Consider the following 13623-nt stretch of genomic DNA (forward strand, 5'->3'; position numbering starts at 1 on the left):
GTTTTTCTCAAATAATGAAGGACGCTGTTTTTGCTGTTTGGGGTTGTGGTTCCCCAGACTCCAACCAAATCTCCGGGATTACCCAAATTAATACCTGTTACATCCCATTCCAGATATGGGTGGGAGCTTTTGCCATGTGGTCTTTGAGCCAGCTGTGACTTGATTTGGGTGGTTTGGCTCCAAATGTGGGGGTGGGGCTGCGGTCTAGACCACAATAAAATCTCTCTGATGCCATGTTCTTAGGTTTCTGACGATTCACTTTTGGCAACTCCAAGCACGCCCCAGACATCAGATCTCCTCCATCACTCAACTCTTCCTGGATGGGACAGAAGATACAGGTGTTGTCATTCTCACTTTGCAGAGGAGGGAAGTGAGATGCATTTATGTATGGTGATTATGCAAGTTCCGAGGACCACATTAGCATACATTTTGTTGGCTTGTTTCTAGTCTTCCCTTTACTATTTTGTGAAATGATCCCAGTATCATGTCTGGACATCCAGATTCTTGTCCTGATGATGACGCTAATTTGCTGTGAGACTTGAATTCCTGGAATCCCTTGACTTCTCTGGGCTTCAGTTTTTTTATCTGCCAAATGTAGGAGCTGGATGCAATGGTCTCCAAACACCTTAGCTGAATGAATCCTCCAAGGTTCGTGACATCTTGTTTTCATACCCCAATCTTTTTTTTCAGCGGAGGGGGGATGTGGATAAGATGGCAATATTTTATTTTCCAAAGCTTCAATTAAGCAAAATTGGCTGAGTAGGGAACTTCTCTCTCTCTACTCTTGTCTCCATATATAACGGTGTAAGTTGCTAACTATATGCAAGGAAGCATTCCTTGGGAAAATGTGAAAAATGTAAATGTGGTTAGAACTCTTTTATAATGCATACATATGATCACTACTTTATAAAGTTGGTGATCTCTGTTCTCTTGCAGTCAGAAATCAGCACACACACACAAAAAATCAATGAGCTACTGGTAGGGTCACGTTGGTGTCCTTGAAGAATAAAAAGGCAAAAGAAAAGTTATAACAGAAATATCATTAATTGATTCAGTGTGAGGATCTGGTGCCGAGTCTTATTCTGGTGGCCTGTACGGCCCTGAGTTTAATGACAGTTCACTAAATGATGATGTAATGGGGAAGTTAATTTATGCTTGTTGCTCTTCATGATAAAATAAAGCTTGTTACTTTTTTTTTTTTTAAGTTTGTGGTTAAAACCAACAACTAGATTAAATACCACCTTTTCAGTTTGGGGTTTCCTACAAAGACTTTTTCTGAATGGGAACGATGTTGCTGTGGAAGTGAATGGCCGCCATTTTGCTCTCTGAGGTCAGTAAGATAAATTCTGAATTGTTAACCTCGGTATCCACGCAGCCAAGCAACCTGACAAAGCTTATTACCCAGGTGCTACAGCATCACGGCAGTCTGATACCTCTATGCTCCCTTTTCTTCTAAATATCTACGTCAGGTCAAATGAATTCTCTTCTTCAGCTACGTCAATGGGTGCCCTGTGGGCTTGTGATGAAACCCAAACTCCATCAATGGCTGAGAAAGCCCTGTGTTTACTGCTGTGTTTCTAGTGCTGGGAGAGAACCTAGCATGAAGAAGGGTCTTGATGAACGTTTGTTGATTGAATGCAAATCCAGTGTGATCTGGTCCCTGCTCACCTCACCTACCTCTTCATCTTCCCCAGCCACTCTGGCCTTTTACACGCTCGGGAAATGTGCCAAGCTCCGGTACCTGCTCAAGGTTTCAGCTTAAATTCTCTTTCCCTCTTCTCATCTGGTTAATTCTACCTTCCTTCAGACCGAACATCATTCCTTCGGGTTTTTGATGATACCCCAATCTTATTTGGTTCCTCAGATGACTCTTTCTTACAGGATCAAATTCTCCTCTTTCAGAGAATTATTGATTTTGTAATTATATAACTATGTGTGTGAATATTCATTTATAGATGGTTTCTCCCATTAGTCTAGACTTTACATTCCACTGGGGCAGTGACTGTGTCTGCTTTGTTTAAAACTGTTTACTCTGTATATTAGCACTGTGTCCATATGTCATGAGTGCCCAATAAATATCTATCTTCAAAATCATTTTAGAGAAACCGCTGGCATGCTAAAATTAAATATTTATTTACCCTAAATACTTGATGCATGTACACTGAAAAAGTAGACAGGGAAATGTAGGTCCCCAGTTTCTACTGCCCGAAGCAACCTTTGCGTCCTTCCAGAGGTAATTGGTGGGCGTAAGCGTACCTCCCACATATATCCAATAAATATTTTTTGATGAATGAATTCATGAATCGCTTCTACTATCACAAACCCATGGTGAAACTTTGGCAGAAGGCAGGTGATGAGAGCTTTCCATTCTGTGCCTAAAACTGTAAAAAATAAGCCTTAGCTAAGCAACAATAACAGCAAATTTAGCCCGCCAAGAGGGAAACAAAAAAAACCTTTTCATACTGATTCCTTCTCTTTGATTAAAGCTCTGGATCAAAAAATAAGCATGAACGCAGAATGTCACCCAACATCTAGAAAGAAATGAGATTTCTTTAATGAGGTAACCAAAAATTTCTTCTTTCTTCAAAAGAGATCATCCCATTTTTAGCCTTTTCAGCAGCAAGAGAAGCTACCTGATGAAATCGGAACCATTTGGGTTCTTAACTGGAGAACCCGGTGCACAGCCAGGAACGGGGCCAGGCGTCTTCCTTAGGCACCTGTGGGACTCACAGGCCAAGCTATACGCTGGACACTAGGATGTTGGCCACACCAAGGTCTGGGCCCGCCAGCAATGGAACAAAAACCGCAGACAGCCCCAGTCTGCTCCAGCTCCTCTGTTCTGATGGACGGGCCACCACTGCTGCTGGCCGGGTACTATGTTGTGTGGTCCTTGCTGGGCTCTCCCAGGAAGCAGCCCGGGTTTGTCCTGAGCTGATCCGAGATGACTGCGTTCATGTCCCAGGACTGCTGTAACAACACACCACCAACTTAAACCAAGAGAAGTATGTTCTCTCACGTACACGAGAAGTTTAAAGTCAAGGAGTCAGCAGGGCTGTGTTCCCTCTGAGGGCTCTAGGCAGGGATCCTTCCTCGCCTTTTCCAGTCTGGTGCTGCCGGCACTCCCTGCCACCCCCTGGCTTGCAGCTGCATGACTCCAACGTCCACCTCCCTCATCGCGGAGCCTTCCCCGGGTGCCCCTGTCATCACGTGGCTTCCTTACAAGGACACCACTCATTGGATTGAGGACACACTTAATTCAGTATGGCTTCATCTTTGTTCAATTAATGACATCTGCAAAGACTCTATTTCCACATAAGGGCACATTCTGATGTTCCCCAAGGTGGATGTGAATCTTTGCAGGGTCATCATTCAACCCAGCCTGGTCCCCAAGGCACACGACAGTGTCCAGAACAGCCAAAGCCTGTGCCCATCTGAACACCTCCATCAATGAGGATGGTTCTCTCCCACCTCACCGTCATTGTGGTCCATGGGGACCTGAGCATCTTCATGGACGCCCTCCACGCACCTGCCATTCACACCATCACTCTCTCACACCATTTGCTTTCAGACCAGGTGTGATTTTTATTGCCTTGCCCCCAAACCCTCTCCCTCGCTGATCTGCAGCAGCAGAACCCCACCCCACACCGGAGCTGCTACATGATGAGACAATCTCGGAGCTCAGACCTCGTGTTCAAGCCGGGCCTTCCCTAATGGAAACACTGGTCTCGCAGCTGCGCTAAGAAGTGGCTCTTTGTTAAAATCCTGGTAGCACAGTGACAAATAGAGCGGCCCACACAAGCAGCGAGACGGTCCTCCCGGAGTGGCAGGGATATTCTGGGTGGCACGTCGGGGGAGTTATGAATGGATCGGGCTTCCTTCCCTACTTTCAGCTGTTAGCCCGTCAGCGGAAGCTACTTTCCCCCTGGGGCGGGAAGGAGCCAGTTTTGCTGACAACACCTGTACACAGAAAGTGCCAATTTCAGAGCGTGTCGGGCAGCAGAAGCATCAGGAAGACGGTGCCTCTGGAGACAAAGTTGGTCCTGTGAATGCAGAAACTGGGATGCTTTCCAGGGTGTGGGAGCAGAATTCTTGATCTCAGGGAGCTCTGTGTAACCAGTAGCTTGTCTGGTTCTTACATGAGGGGCTGACACAGTCTGTAAGTAGCAGGTGATGGGCGATTTTCCTAGTTGGAGGAAGTGCTACATTTCCGATAACATATCTTCTTACCCAATCCTGTTTACTTAGCGCACGCCCAATTCCTAAGCCTGCAAATTTATCAGAGATGTTGCCTGATTCTCCAGGAAGTCTCTAGAATCCTATTACAAGACCTGACCTCTCCATTTATAAACTGAGTATAAATGCTTAGGTAAAACAGCAACAAGATGTTAGAAATATCCGGTGGAAACAGCATTTATTCACCCAACAATATTTAAACGTCAATATACTCTAGGTGCTCTGCTCGGAAGGAGGATACTGGGGTACTGGGGTGAATGAGATGGGGTTTCTTCAGTCTGTGATCTACTGAAAAGGGGGTCTGATCATGCGTGAAAATGAAACCCAAAGCCACCTGCCACCAGCGTCAGGAGGGATGGCTCTCTGGGTGGGTCACGGGAAGGAGTCCCCTTTGGAGTACAACATCCCCTTGTTGGGGCACCGTGTGAAGGGCTGCATTCCTGGACGAGACGGGATTAGGGCAGAGCTGTTCCCAGGAGTGGGACTTACCTGCCTCGGTCAGTTCACCACTTGGCCGTCAGAGAGATGCTGTCACCCTAGCAAGCACGGGGAAGAGGGCCAGTTGACACCAAAGGCCCAGCGTGGCCAGAAGTGGGGTGATGCTTCACTAACCTGGCTGTCATCACGCACCAACTTGCATGTGTAAATAAAGCGAACATTTCAAGAGATCAAACGCAGAAACTGATTTAAGAGACGGAGGGAAGGGAAACCTCTGCGTTTTGGGGAGGCTGAGAGAGCTCTGCTTGACAGCAGAGCGGCAGCGTGGGGCCGAGGAAAGGACATTTGCTCTAGAACCCAAGGAACTTTTTTCTGTATCCCTGCTCTACTAGGCACTAGCTCTGGGCGCTTAGGAAAGCTCCTTAAACTGAGGTCAAATTTCCTTTAAAATGAAGACAATCGCTGAGTAAGAATGAAAGAAAACATAAAGTGCCTGGGACCTGGCCGTCTCTCAATAAAATCAGTGCTATTGGTAATACACAGTGAATTCAGGACAAAGTTAAGCGAAAGCACATCACCAAATTCCATTATGTATGGAATAAGCATGAGGTAAGACATGAGGTCACAGCGTATTTACAGGTAGTGTTAATAGAAACCTGACTTATTTCTAGGATGCATAGGGATCCCCTAAGGTTATTAATGGGAAGGGCAATGACACATATATATATAGACATTCATGTATTACAAATATTCATGTATGTATGTATATATATTCATGTGATACGTGTACATATACACATACAGATATGCAGTATGATTAATAACATACACACAGTGTATGGAGGATGTTCTTATGGTCATATTCTAGATGGAGAGACACACACATGAATGATTAGCACCTGATTTGTGGTCATAGAGTGTCCTTGCAGAACAGAGACCAGTGGTAGTTTAGCTGCTGGTCCCAGTTCCCAGAGAAGTAAATTTTGGTAAAGATTCTTTGGAAATTGACTCATACTGACCAGAGCATTTTAGGTTTTCCTTTTGGGCCATTTCTCTGGGCTCGTAACAGGTAAATTGGGGCTCTGGGATCTTCAAGTTCAAACTGCTAAGGAAGAAATCGATGTCCCATTTTAAGTCCTGAAGATACAGAAGTTAGTGACAAATCAGCCGACTTTTTCTGGAAAGGGCCAGATCATAAATATATTTGGCTTTTGGGGCCAAAATGTGTAACAGTCTGTCCCAACTAGCCAGCTCAGCTGTGGCAGCACAAAAGAAGCCAGAGACAGTGTGGAGAGGAATGGAGTGGCTGTGTTGCAGGAAGACTTTATTTGCAAAAACGGGTATAGGCCGGGCTTGGCCCGCGGCCCATACTTTGCTAATTATTTTCCTCAGGGGGCCTCCACATTCTAGGGATGATGGAACCTATGTTCTGGGGGTAGAAGACGGGCAATAAACCAAATAAAGTGCAATTTAAAACACGTCGATCAGGGTAGGCCTTATTGAGAAAGGGATTTTTAACAAAGATTTGAAGTTGGTGAGAGAGTTATATTTGGGAGAACATTCTAGAAAAAGGACTGAAGGCATAATAGTTCTGAAGTGGGAAGAACCTGAGGGCCAGGGTGGCTGGAGTAGCTCAAGTGAGAAAGGGGGGAGGAGGAGAGGAAGGCAGAGCACACACAACCATGGGGACCAGGATCACTGGGACTCTGAGAGAAAAGAGACAGCAGAAGACGCTGAGCACAAGTGGGGTCTGATGTCTGTGTTAAAAGGATCGCTGCTGGACACAGACTGTAAGGCGTTAAGGGGGAGAGCAGGCAGCCCACCTGGAGGATGCTGCAGTAATCCAGGTGAGAAGTGAGGGGGCAGGAAGGTGGTATTAAGTCTTCAATTCTGATATTTTTGAAGGCAGAGCCGAGATTTTTCTCAAGGGTAAATGCGGGATATTGTGACTATGAAACTTTGTTAGAAACTCAACTGTTACAAGGTAACTTTGCAACAAACAAGTATTTAGTACACGGTGTGTAAGAACAAGGGAAAACATAAAGTTAGGGTCAACTTCTGCTCTTTATTTCCAGCAATTAATATTGACAGGATTGAGACAACCCAGTTCCTTCTGGATTCTTACGACTTTTCAGTCTGTATTCCAAATTATCATAATGAGGATTCACCCATGCTAGGTGGTTCCCGAGTAATTTCTATTCCACAGGATGAATCTGATGTGACTCTAGGCCATCTGGCTGAGCCCTTGGGAAAGGAACCCGGTGAGTTCCACAGACTACAAGTGTGGTATCATGGCTAGTGATCCTGTGGTCAAATGGCCCTGCTCAGGGATTCAAACTGCACATCAAAATGGTAGTCTCTTTAGTCTTGTAGCAAAAAAACAAAACAAAACAAAACAACACTTTAACCTGAGCCTCTCTCCCCAACCCCAACTTTTTCCATCTCCTTCCATCTTGCCTGCTTGCTTTTGCCTTAACTGAAAAAAACAAAAAAAAAAAAACCCACAAAACAATAGACTCATGATTAACAGAACATTTAACTTCTAGTAAAGAAAGAAAAACATTCCTCTTGCAGACCTAAGAGCCATTTTACAATTTATTCCTCCATAATCCTGCCCTGCCTATCTCATGAGGCAGTTGCAAGGACTGAACGCAATTATCTATATGCAAAGGTATTTTGCACACTACCTGTAAAGTACACAGCATGCGGGCAAGGCCAAAGAAAAACAAACTGGACCCAAAGTTAGGAAGGAAGGAGATAGTAAAGATCAGAGCAGAAAAATCAAACAGAGAAGAGAAAAACAATAGAAAATATTAGCCAAACTGAGTTATATCTTTGAAAAGATAAACCAAATTGACAAACCTTTAGCTAGACTAACCAAGGAAACAAGAGAAGACCCAAATCAACAAAATTATCAGTGAAGGACAAGACATTACAACAGATATCACAGAAATACAAAAGATCATAAGAAGCTACTACAAACAACTATATACCAATAAACTTGGGACAACCTAGAAGAAAAGAAAAAATTCTTAGAAACATACAACCTATCAAAAATGAATCAGGGGGAAATAGAAATAGGAAGAGAAAAATTAGTCATCCTCCAATATCTGCAGGGGATCGGTTCCAGGACCTCACACAGATACCAGAATCCTCAGATGCTCAAGCCCCTTGTATCAAATGGCTTAATAGTTGCATATAACCTATGCAATCTTCCCATATAATTTAAATCATCAATGTAAATGTCATTTGCTGGCATGTGGCAAATTCAGGTTTTGCCTTTTGGAGCTTTCTGGAATTTTTTCATTTTTTTGGGGGGGGTAATTAGGTCTATTCATTTAATTATTTTTTTAATGGAAGTATTGGGGATTGAACCCAGGACCTCATGCATTGCGGGTGCACTCTACCATTTGAGCTATATCCAAACCCCTGGAATTTTTTTTTTTAATATTTTTGATCCACAGTTGGTTGAGCAATAGATGCGGAGTTCACAGATACGGAGGGCTGACTGTACTGGTAAAGAGATTGCGTCAGTAATCAGAAACCTTCCAACAAAGAAAAGCCCAGGACTATACAGCTTCACTGAATTGGGCCAAACAATTAAATAAGAATTAACGCCATGTGGTACGTGTGTACAACGGAATATTACTGAGCCATCAAAAAGAACGAAATTTTGCCATTTGCAACAACATGAATGGAACTTTGGGGTATCATGCTTGGTGAAATAAGTCAGAGAAAGACAAATATTCTGTTATCATTTATATGTGGGATCTAAAAAATAAATGAATATCACAAAATACAAACAAATTCACAAACAGACTCACAGGTTTAGAGAACAAACCAGTGGTTACCAGTGAGGATGGTAGGTGGGAGGGGCAAAGTAGGGGTAAGGGATTGAGAGATACAAGCTACTATGTATAAAATAAATAAGCAACAAGGACATATTGTGAATACACAGTGAATACAGCCAATATTTTATGATTAATTTAAATGGAGTATAATCTATAAAAATATTGAGTCACTGTTTTGTAAACCTGAAACTAATAAAATTTTACAAATCAACTATACTTTAATAATAAAAATGAATTAATACCAATCCTTGTCAAAACTCTTCCAAAAAATGAAAGAGGAGGGAATACTCCCAAACTCATTTTATGAAGCCACCATTACCCTGTTACTAAACCCTGAAAAGGACACTACAAGAAAAGAAAACGGCAGGCCAGTATCCCCAGTGAAGATAGATGTGAATATTCTCAATAAAATGTTAGCAAACAGAATTTAGCGGTACACTGAAAAAGGATCATTCACTATGATCATGGTGGGATTCATTTCTGGCATACAAGAACAGTTCAACATACACAAATCAATAAATGTGATACATCACATTAACAGAATGAAAGAAAAAAATCATATGATCAACTTAGCAGATGCAGAAAAAGCATTCACGATAAAATTCTTCAAAAATTTAGGTAAGAAGGAACACATTTCAACATAATAAAGACTGTATGTGACAAGCCCACAGCTAACATCACATTCAATGGCGGAAGGTGCCCACTCTCACCATCTGTAATTAAAATAATACTGGAAGTCTTAGCCAGAGCAATCAGGCAAGAAAAAGAACAAAGGCATCATAGCTGAAAAGGAACAAATAAAACTGTGTCTTTGCAGATGACAGGATTTTATGTACAGAAAATTCTAAAGACTCCACAAAATGTGTTAGATCTAATTAATGAATTCAGTAAAGTTGCAGAATATAAAATTACTGTACAAAAATCAGCATTTCTACACATTAATAATAAATTAGGTAAATAAGAAATAAAATGATCCCACTTAACAACAGCATCAAAAGCAATAAAATAATTATGCCTAGCATAAATGTAACTGAAGTGAAACAGCTCTACAATGAAAACAAGACACGAAAAGAAATTGAAAAAGACACACAAAAAAATGGAAGGGTATCCCGTGTTAACAGACTGGGAGAATTAACTTTAAAATGACTATATTAACCAAAGCCATACATAGATTCACTGCAATTTATATCAAGATTTCAATGGCTATTTTTTTTAACAGTAGAAAAACAATCATAAAATATATATGGAACCACAAAAGACTCCAAACAGTAAAAGCAGTCTTGAGGAAGAAGAACAAAGAAGGAGGCACCGCGTTTCCTGAATTCAAGCTTCATTATAAAGCTATAGAAATTAAACCAGTATGGTAATCGCAAAGAAAGAGACACACTGGCCAGTGGAACTAAATCAAGAGTCCAGAAATAAACCCGTACACATACAGTCAACTAAAATTTGACAAGGGAGCCAAGAATACTCAGTGGAGAAAAGACAGTCTCTTCAACAAATGGTGCAGTGGAAAGCTGATATTCACATGTTAAAGAATGAAGCTAGACTCCTAAATTATACCAATCACAAAAATTATCTCAAAATGTAGGAACTTGAATATAAGACCAGAAGCCATAAGTCTTCTAGAAGAAAACACAAGAAAATAGCTCCATGAAATATGTCTTGGCAAGAGCGTTTTAGATATGACAATTAAAGCACAAGGGACAAAGTAAACAATAAACAAGTTGCATTACAACAAATTAAAAAGCTTCTACACAGCAAAGAAAACATCCGTCAACAAAATGAAAAGACAACCTATGGAATGGGGGAAATAATGCAAATCATATATCTGACAAGGGGATAACATCCAAAAGATACAAGGAACTCACACAAGCCAATAGCAACAAAACAAATAACTCCAACAATGGACAAAACACCCGAATAGACATTTCTCCAAAGAAGATGCACAAATGGCCAACAGGTACATGAAAAGGTGCTCAGTATCATCAGGGAAATGCAAATCAAAACTACAATCAAAGTGGGAGGGTATAGCTCAAGTGGTAGAGTGAATGCTTAGCACGCATGAGGTCCTGGGTTCAATTCCCAGTACCTCCTCTAAAAATAAATAAACAAACCTAATTACCACCTCTCTCCCCACCAAAAAACACGCAATCAGCTCATGTTGGTTAGAATGGCTATCAACAAAGAGACAAGAGAAAAAATACTGCAGAGGATGTGGAAAAAAGGGAATCTTGGTGCACCGTTTGTGGGGACTGTAATTGGTGCAGCTACTATGGAGAACACGGCAGAGGTTCCACGAAGATTAAAGATAGAACTAACCATATGATCCAGTAATTCTGTTTCTGGGAATATATCCAAAAGATGAAAATACTATGTCAGAGAGATTATCTGCACGCTCACGTTCATAGCAGCATTATTCACAACAGCCAAGAAGGGAAACAACATTAGTGTCCATCATGACTGGATGATGAAATTGTGTTGTATGTATGTATGTGGAATATTATTCAGCTATAAAAGAAGGAAATCCTGCCATTTCTGGTAACAAGGGTAGACCCTGAGGATATTATGCTAAGTGAATTAAGTCAGGCAGAGAAAGACAAATACTGTATGATCTCACTTATCTGTGGAATCTAAAAAAGTCAAAATCAAAGCAAACAAAATTATAAGAAAAGAGATCAGATTTGCAGTTACCAGAGGCAGGGAGTGTGGGTGGGGTGGAGGAATTAGATGAAGGTGGTCAAAAGGTACAAACTTCCAGTTATAAGAAAAGTAAGTACTGCGGGTATCAGGTTCAACAGGATGACTAGTTAACCACTGTTGTGTATTTTAAAAGTTGTTAAGAAAACGATCCTCAGACGTCTCATCACGAGAAAACTTTTTTTGGGGGGTGAGGTATTAATACGAGGTGATGGGTGTTAACGAAACTAACTGTGGTCATCACGTCACAATATATGTAAGTCAAGTCATTTACAACGTACACCTTAAATGTACACAATGCTTGTCAATAAAACTGGGAGAACTTTTTTAAAAAGCTACTTTTTGAACTGTGGGTAGTTTGTTAATCCAGCTATTACGTAACCAAAACAAGTGTACGATGAAAAGCCATGAAAACGCACTTTAATGACAAAAGAAGAAGAAGAAAAAAAAAAATCGCCTTGAGATTTTATATTATGCCTTGAACTTAAATATACGATCCTATGTTCTGGACTGTATAATATGCCAATTCCATTTTAAAAACGATATGCATTTAATATTTCCCAATTACAAAAATATACATACTTATTACAGACAATTTAAAGAACAGAAGTATAAAAAAGAAAATTAAAAAAAATCTGCCATACAGAGATAATTTATCAGCCATAAAGTCCCACTCCATTTACATCTAGTTTTTCTGTGCATACATATTATAAGCACAATTTCCTTTTTCCACAATTGGGACCACTCTGATATAGTTTTTTTTTTTTTAATTGAAGTATAGTTACAGTGTATAGTAAGTTTTTTGTATCTTGCTTTTTTACTTAACTGGATAATATGATTATCTTCCTTTGCCCTTAGATATTGTTCAACAATTTTTAACAAACAACATCATAAAAATATATCATGTGGTTACACAGTTAACCCTTCTTCCTCTGGTGGGCATTTAAATTTAGCTTTTTTCCACATTTCCATTGTGTTTTTAAACCTGTAGATAAATTTTTCAAACGCAGCTCTGTGTGTAAATCTCTGACAATTTCCTGGAAGTAAAAATTCTGGGTCAGGGAACACAATTTGAAAGTTTTGCTACTTATCATCAAATTGCTACAACCTTTCTGGAGAGAAGTTTATAGTCCCAATTCCAGCGTCTAAGGATGTTTGTCTCATGCTACTCCAGCACTTAATATTACCTTAAAAAAATATATGCACATTTCTCATTGCTACATGTGTCTTACCTTTGCTTTGATTTGTATTTTTTTGATTACTAGTAATCTGGGCTTCCCACCCCATCACCAGTTTCTTGGAGATATTGCCTCCCTGTGAATTTATATGCACTGCCCATATTTCTAACTAGAGTGTTCATCTTTAAGAAAATATATTCACAAGGCTGTACTGTGATAGTTTTACGAAGGCTTTGTTGCCAGTTTAGTTTTACATGAAATCGTTCCAATCAACAGCAGAGGTATTGTTCTTCCCTCTGTAATTTCACAAGCTAAGAAAAAAAAAATCAATTAAATAAAACCTCAGGCTGAGCCAAAGTCTGCACCTAGAAAAATTACATCAACCCAATCTCCCAATAGGTGATGGCACATGGGGATTCCTCTTCCCACAGCGCATGTTTATCAGGAAGCTACCCAGAAACAGGAAGTGCAGACATTGAGTGGTGACCTCTCTGATTCAAATGCAAAGTTTATTTCCTAAGGAACTCAAGATGTTTTGTCTTCTGATTCTGCCTTTTTTTACATGTTCCAGTGGTCCTGGTCTTAGGGTTTCAACTGTGAGACTGAGAAGAGAGGATGCAGGAACAGATACAGACCATCCAGCTGAGAGCGTGTTACATTTTCACACACCTGTTAAGACACTCCAGGGTTGACAGTCTTTTTAGCACAAACATTCCGCTTGGATGTATTTCCGTTTCCATACATACAGCTGTAGGTAAGAACAGAGCTGCCTCACACAGATGCTAAACAATTGCCTGTTTTCTCGATTCTGCCGCTGCAGTTTCTATGCTGGGCGTGGTGCAGGGTGTGCACATTTACACAACTCCTTTGGCATCATCAAAGTCACTGCAAAGGATGTTTGATACGAGCAGACTTGCTGCAGGGGACAAGCAGCATACTGGAGGATTTTTCTCTCTCAGCTTCATAGCTCTAGTCGACCAGCCACTGGCAGAAGTCACATTCCTTCAGCCCAGAAATGCTGCTTTCCAAAATCTTTTGGCAAAATCTCCTAGAGATTTGTTTTTCTGCTCCTTCCTAATTTAGAAACAGTCTTCAAAGGAAAAAAAAAAAAAGACAAATCGATGTGAGAAGAAATTAACTCTGATTTAATTTTTCATGGAAGGTTTCAGGGTTTATCAGCTACAACCAATAAAATTGGACAAGATCGTTTGTGGAGGAAAATT

This window comes from Vicugna pacos, chromosome 35, assembly GCF_048564905.1.
Source record: "Vicugna pacos chromosome 35, VicPac4, whole genome shotgun sequence".
NCBI lineage: Eukaryota > Metazoa > Chordata > Mammalia > Artiodactyla > Camelidae > Vicugna > Vicugna pacos.